The 7,787-nt window shown below is 38.2% G+C and overlaps 1 protein-coding gene across 3 annotated transcripts in view; it reads left to right on the top strand.

Annotated features, from left to right (window-relative positions):
- The first annotated feature begins 7,390 nt into the window (after positions 1 to 7,390).
- Positions 7,391 to 7,787, top strand: part of LOC132815075 (protein NDRG1-like) — a 62,462-nt gene continuing 62,065 nt past the window's right edge. For all 3 annotated transcript variants that reach the window (XM_060823779.1, XM_060823781.1, XM_060823777.1), the window contains exon 1: positions 7,391 to 7,530. The gene's annotated coding sequence lies outside the window, so the exon portion shown is untranslated. The remainder of the gene's footprint in view (positions 7,531 to 7,787) is intronic.

Genomic DNA, 7,787 nt, shown 5'->3' with positions numbered 1-7,787 from the left:
ACTAAGCGTCTTGTATTTTAAAAAGGCTACAGAAGACATCTTTCATATAGCACCAGTGAAAATGCACTTCAGTTACAAAGAGAAAATAGATAAATTGGAATTATTATCTGTATTTACAAAATTCTGAATTCAAATTCTCAGACAGGGTTTGAAATATTACTTAAATTATTTACCTCTGGACTTCCTACACCTACATGCTTAAATTCCTACATTTTTTGTGCCTAAGCACTGATTTTGCAGATGCTGAAACCAAATTTTAATTGTTACCTTATAACCCAACATTTAGATATCATTGGTCTCTTGTGGTATTGAATATCATAGACATTTACTACACAGGCACAGGACATTCAGCTATTGTGTCTGTGCTGATCAACAAAGATCTGACTATACTAATCTCATTTTCCAGCTTTCGGTACCTAACTCCAGAGGCTATGTTTATGCATAAATATCTAAATACTTTTTAAAAGGTTACAAGAGTTTCTGATTCAGGCAATGGGTTCCAAACTCCTACCACTCTAAAGTGAAAAAGATTCTCTCAACTCTTCCCTTAGTTTTCTCCCTCAACTTAAACATAAAATCATTTTGACACCTCTGTTAATGGAAAACTAATGGCTTCCCATCCACCCTGTTTATGCCCTCAGAATTCTACACACGTCCATCAGGCTTCATCTCAACCTTCACTGCTCAACAGAAAACAACATCAGCCTCTCCCAGATTTCCTCGTAGCTCAGGAGGCACCATCCTGATAAATCTCCTCCATACCCTCTCTAATGCAATCACATTCTTCCAATTATCTGTTGACCAGAACTGCATGCAGGAATCTATACACATGGTTGTGAATTTTAGCTTGGTGACTCCTGAATCTCACAAACTGAGAAGCAGACAATAGCAGGGTCAGCACTGTGAAGATATACTCAGCAGATCATGAAGTCACAGAATGAATTAAATAAGAAATGAAATCCTGAGAAATAGGATTAATAATGCTGGTTTGTGCACCTTCAATTTGCTATCAGTTGATTTTCTTGATTTCAGCTATCTGGTGAGTGAGGACACTGAACTCAGTGGTGACTCAGTGGTAAGCAGTGCTGCCTCACAGCACCAATGACATGCGTTCAATTCCATCCGCGAGCAATTGTGTGGAGTTTGTGCATCCTCCCTGTGTCTGCTTGGACTTCTTTCAAGTACTCTGGTTTCCTCCTGGTGTCCAAAGATGTGCAGGTTTGGTGGATTTGCCGTGTGAAATTGTCTTTAGGGTCCAGAGATATGCAGGCTAGGTAGGTTAGCCATAGGGATTTCAGGGTTACAAGAATGGGATAGGTCTGGTGGAATGCTGTTCGGATGATGTAGACTCGATGGGCTGAATGTCCTGCTTACACACTGTAGAGGTTCTATGATAACAGATTCTAGATAACCAGAGAAATCAGTTTGAACGAAATATTTGGAGAATGATTCATCTTCTCCAAAACAACAGCTATATGTCTTACTATCATGCTGGAGTCCTGGAATGGCAATATTTGACATTGCAGTAGATAACAATGAAGATAAAAGTAAACAATTCAGTGGCTTGACCTCCATGATCACTGCTGTGTACCTGTACTGCAGTTTGGTCTCAAGTTCTCCTTGTTTATAAATTAGCACAGAATCCTGAAAAAATTATTGTACATCAATAAAACCTCCTCTAGGTTAAGATTACATCATTCAATTTTTCCTGAATCCTGACGCATTCTCTAAAATCCCAAATGTACAGTGATAGTTAATCCTGCAGCTCAGTTTCTGCACGTAAATGACAGACTACTGTTTGGTTTGTACAAGGATAGCAAACTATACGCATCCGGCTAAATACATATGTGATGGAAAATAACTTGTGATAGAGTTTGGTTTTTAATAATTGGAGGAGAAAAGAGAAAAAAAACCTCATTCAAGTTTTTTTTAGATGCCGTCTTTACGAACAATGTACATTCTTACCAAACATGTTTTTTGATTATTGTATCCTTTGATTTGTGGCTGCATTGGCATGCTCAAAGGAAGTAAACTCCCCAATTCACGCAAGTTACGAAATCTTACATCATCAGATAGGCAGTTACTCATAATTGTCTGTGATTTCATCTTATGGACATAGCCATATTATGTGAGTTCAGTCACATCTCCAGTGAAGTTAGCAGTATGAAATGCACTTACATTGCAAAACAAACTGGAAAAATGTGCAGGGCACTTTTATTGAAATAGTGAGTTTGTTTGGATTCTTTTGTGACAAGTAAACTTGAAATACAATATGTTGAAAATACAACACATGCAACAAAAGAAAATACAAATGTTTGCATAAGCCCATTTTATAAATGGACTCTTTGAGCTGATGCCAGTTGAAATAAAGGTACTATACTTAGCTTCAATAGTCTGGATTAAGTAGGGAAATAAAATAGCCAGAGGTTGCTGTTCATGAGTCACGTTGTAATCTTCGACATTCTGAAGTTCACAGTTTAGTATATGGAATCCCTTATCTTGATTTACCTCTAGGTAACTCAGCTCTGGAATAAAAACATAAAATCCATGAAACTTTCAGCAGGTCAGACAGTAATTGAGGACAGAACAATACAATTCACAAGTAACATTTATGAAATACCATCAGTTCTAGTGTGCCCTGTGGAAAAAGAATCACATTTGTCAAGAGTCCCTACTTGCCCAGACGATTGCAGTTCCAACAATACTGTCCAAGCTTGACGCATTCCAGGAAAAAGCAGTCCACAGGATTGGCACATCCACAAAGATTGACTGCTTGTACCACATCCAGGAATAGCAGTCTGTGCCATCTACAAGATGTAGTGTAGAGGTTCACAAATGTCCTTAGCACTTCCCAACCCATGACCACTTCCAGCGTGGAGAACAATGACAGGAAATACATAGGAAACCACCACTTGCCTGTTCTCCTCCAAGAAATACACCATCCTGCATCCTGACTTGGAAGTATATCACCATCCCTTCACTGTTGCTGGATCAAACTCCTGGAACTTCCTCCCTATTAGCATGTGGAGCCAAGGTCAAAAAGGTAACTCTCTAGCTCCTTCTCAAGAGCAAAAAGGGATGAGTAATAAATGCCCATTAGATTTTTGATTTTGATTTTTTTATTGCATGTATCTTACATAAGAATACAATAAAATACAACGAAACGCTTTCATTTGTTACCATGGTACTGCGTCATTTTGAATTATTTAAGAATAATGGTAAAAAGAAAGATATGGCTTGAAGACGGTCCATCAGTCAGTCCTGAGCCAGCTCATCAGCATCAAGATGCCTGTGCCACCACTTTGCCACCAACTACACTGGACCCAACTAACATCAAACTTGCTGATCCTCAGGTGCCATCTTTGTTGCTGGGCCAATTCACCTCTGACACCACCTCACTACAGCCTGTGCTGGACCCAATCAATGTCAGAGTCATGTCTCTCCCCACTGGGCCCACCTCACTGGGCCCTTCCAATGCCAGACACAAATAACATCTTTTACTGCTTCATCCACCTCGTTAATGTCACCTCTGCCAATATAGCAGCCGCCAATTCCAGGTCTTGTTCATTGTTCAGAAAAATAAGTAGCAGCTCACTCTAGCAATGTGCTGGGTCCATTCTCCTTCACACTGGGCCTACTCGAGGCCCGCGCCCTGGGCTCTTGCTGCCGCTGATGCTGTACAAGCTCTGAACAAGCTAAGTAAGTAATAAAAAGTCAAGAGGAAAGAACAAGAAAAGCATTCAGAGCAGATGAGTTCCAGTACAGGAACCCAACTCAACCACTATCTAGGACATTATAAATGATAGGCATATCCCATAAATGAATAAAAACAATCCACATCCTTTCCATAGTTTATAAAACAGAACTGTGTGCAGCACAGCATGTCCAAACCAGGTCTATATATCTCTTTGTTTTTTTCAATTCCTTTCCGCCTTAATGGTAATATTTTGATGTTCGCATTTTCTCGTCTAATGCATCTGTTTTGCTGCCTTTAATAATTTGTGAAAACAGTACCCTTATATTGTTTAAAAGTTATATTTTCTTCATAAAATTTGAAAAGATACATTACATAATCAGCAGCATGGTGCCACAGTGATTAACACCGCTGCCTCACAGTACCAGGGATCTGGGTTTGATTCTGACATTGGGTAACTGTCTATGTAGAGGTTGCACACTTTTTGTGTCTGTGTAGGTCTCCTCTGGGCACTGTAGTTTTGTCCCAAAGTCAAAGATGTGCAGTTTAGGAGGATTTGTCATGTTAAATTGCTCCGTAACATCCAGGGATATGCAGGCTTGTGGATTTGCATTGTAAATGTGTGGTTACATGGGATAGTTTAGGAGGATGGGAATAGGTGGAATGCTCTTTGGACCATCAGTATAGACTCAATGGGCTGAATGGCCTCTTTCTAGACTGTAGGGATTTTATCATATTTTAAGTTTGACTTTACGTAAAGTCCAATATAGGTGAGTTATATCAATATGAATATTAGGTTGCACTTTCAATTTGCTTTTGTATTTGCATTTCAAGTGAACTGTTCTTTGTTGCAGACAGATTGAAGGGTTTTAAATGGTTTCTAGCCTCTCAGTGTAGTATGGTGGGAGGGATCTTTTCAGTTTTCTTTTTTCATTAAACTTGTACAATTTCTCATAGCTGAAATATGTTAATTGACACGGTCCTGAATCTTTGAATATACCAGTGTGCAAATTTGTTTGTGGACAGCTTCTTCTGCTGGAAGACCAACAGGTTTAGGGCAGATCAAATGGCATTTTTCACAATGTTCGTGGACCTCACTAGTTATTGATATTTATTTTGATGAGCATCTCTGACAATCACACATTAAGGATAGACTACTGTATTGTGTGGAGGCTCAGGATGAATATTTCTCTGCAGAACTGTTTGAAAAGATACATTCCAGAAGGAGGTCAATAAAAATGTTCTCCCTACTGCATCCTCAAGAGCAATGTGGGGTAATGATGGAGGTGCAGGAAGAATCTGATAGGAAAATCCTCATCACCATTGTGTGAAAATATCTTTGACCTCTATTTCAATTTAGTTTCTTATATGCCAAGGAATATGTGACCTAATTATTCTTCCTACCAAAATGAACCACCTCACACTTAACTTATTGAAGTTTAAGTTGCCACTTTCTTGCCCATTCTGCAATACTATTACATTTTTTTTGTAATTAGGCGCAGACCCTGTAATTTGGTGTAATTCACAAATTTTGAAATTATGTTTTTATTTCCCAAGTATAAGTAGTTTATTTAAATGGAGAACAATGGGGCATCAATCCCTGTGGAATATCACCTTCCACCAGACTAGGTGACTATTTTCAAACTCTTATTTTCTGATGCACACAAGCTGAATTAGAAAGGCATCACCATTTTAAAGCATTGTCCTACTTTACTATCAGTTCTTCTAGGGTTCATATAATTGTGCACAATTCCACAAAATCGTGAGGAAATAATTTGTGCATCTAAGGAACACCCTTTTGTCACATCATTGTGACTATGCTTTGTCAGGATCTCTTCAGGGAAACACCTGGAAATCTAAAAGCAACATAAACCTGGTGGGACTTGATGGGCCAAATGATCTTTTTATGTGATGTAAGGACTGAATCTGGTTATCACCGATCCTTGGTTTTTATTTAAATTTTTTCTCATTTATCCTTGGGAATAAAAGTATTTTCAGGCATGATGAACAAAATAATTGACCCCATTGTATCTTCCAGCAAAATGTTTTTGTTTAACATTTTGGCTATTATACCATTTTAACCAAATTTTAAAACATTTAGTTTTCCTAGTCGACAAGTCAAGACTTGAATGATGTCCTTTTAACAGAGGCTTTGCTTATAATGCATGTATGGAAACACTGAGGAATTATTTAATAAGTAATCATATTAGGACAGTTTAACCAGTCTGGCACGTGGACAACTGAACAATGAAATTAGGAAGAAACCTGATTAGAGTTCTTTAAAATGATTAAGTTGATAGCAAATCCACAAATAAGGGGTAGAAATATTATAGTCCACAGCAGACTAAATAAACTATTTGGGAGGATAATTTGGAAGAGCCAGTGTTGGACTGGGATGGACAAAGTTCAAAATCGCACAACACCACGCTATAGTCCAACAGGTTTATTTGGAAACACTAGCTTTTGAAGTGCTGCTTCTTCATCAGGTGGTTGTAAAGCAGGACGATAAGACATAGAATTTATAGCAAAAGATTACAGCCTCATGCAGCTGAAATGATATATTGAACAAATAGACTTAACAGGGTGAAAGTGAGTACAGTAGATGCTGGATATTAGAGTAAAGAGTGGTGCTGGAAAAGCACAACAGATCAGGCAACATCCAAGGAGCAGAAAAATTGACATTTTGGGCAAAAGCCCTTCATCAGGAAATATGTTTGTTCAATATATCATTTCAGCTGCATGAGGCTGTAATCTTTTGCTATAAATTCTGCGTCTTATGGTCCTGCTTCACAACCACCTGATGAAAAAGCAGCACTTCGAAAACTAGTGCTTCCAAACAAACCTGTTGGACTATAACCTGGAATTTGGAAGGAATTTCTTCACAATCATTTTTTTTGGAGAATGTGGATTGTTTAAAACAGGTAACAGTTACTAATTAAGGGTAAGCGTCATATTCACATGGTGAGGTGGAATAAAGGGAACAGAGAAGAGGCAATTAGCACGAGGAGCCAGATGTAGAGCCTAAACACCATTGGGCTGTATGGCTTGACTCTGTATCGTAGATTCTATTCCGGTTACCTATAAGCAGTGGCAAAAATTTTCTTAAAATGTGTCACCTCTCTGCCCACGTTCAAAACTACGACGATTGGGCAGTGCAGAAATACTTCCATTCAAAACTCAATATTTGCGAAGGAACTAAATCTCTTTCATTGCATACTAACCGTATTTCTGCATATGCGAAGTAAACGTAAACATGATTGCTTCATTGAACAATTGTCCAAAGAGTTACTTATCTATTCAAAATTGCATCATTTTGCGTGGTTTCATGGAATGTTAGATGTGCACGTAATCACGTAACCGTATAGGAGGCAATTATCTGTGTTTAGGCGTCAAAAATTTAATTTTGCCTCTTGACAGCATTAATTACTCTCGTACGCGGATGTGTTCGGCAGCACAGAGCCATTATAAAAAGCTTTTTTTTGAAAAAAGGAGTGACTGCTCAAAATGCACATTTGTTGATTTGTTCCTTTTTCAATTTATCAAAACGCCTAGATGAAAAACAATCTGATTTATTTTTGTCTGTAAAGTAACAGCTTTAAATGTAAAGTGTTTTCCTTTCTAATGAAAGACACGTGTCTGTGAGATGAAAAAAAGTGGGCAGGGCTGAATCTGGACTGTATAAAAACCTCCTACATCCGTCATATCAAAACAGCAGCAGGCGGCGGAGAAAAATATACAGAAAAACTTTGTGAACTTTACAAGATTGCGTTTTAAAAACAAACAAACGGGCTGCGATTGCTCAACAAGTTTGCTAAGTGCGAAATCTTTAGCTTGGGGTAAGTTTGTTTTGTCTTTTTTTTCATAACGCTGCCTTCCTCGTAGCATCATCTTGATTTTTAATTTGAATAAATGTTCTCGAAGCGCAGATTCTGTTTTTTATATTTTAAAAAAACACGTGTATTACTTTTGTCGAGTGCAGCAGTGGAGTTACTGGATCTCCCAAGGGACCAGCATCGTGCAATATGTAGGAGTTAGAAATGAGAAAATATTCTATTCCCCTCTCATCTCTGAGTTGTAACCGCGTGGAAAGTCT

This window comes from Hemiscyllium ocellatum, chromosome 4, assembly GCF_020745735.1.
Source record: "Hemiscyllium ocellatum isolate sHemOce1 chromosome 4, sHemOce1.pat.X.cur, whole genome shotgun sequence".
Classification (NCBI taxonomy): domain Eukaryota; kingdom Metazoa; phylum Chordata; class Chondrichthyes; order Orectolobiformes; family Hemiscylliidae; genus Hemiscyllium; species Hemiscyllium ocellatum.
Note: the sequence above shows the minus strand (reverse complement) of the source record. Positions and strands in the feature narration are given on the sequence as shown.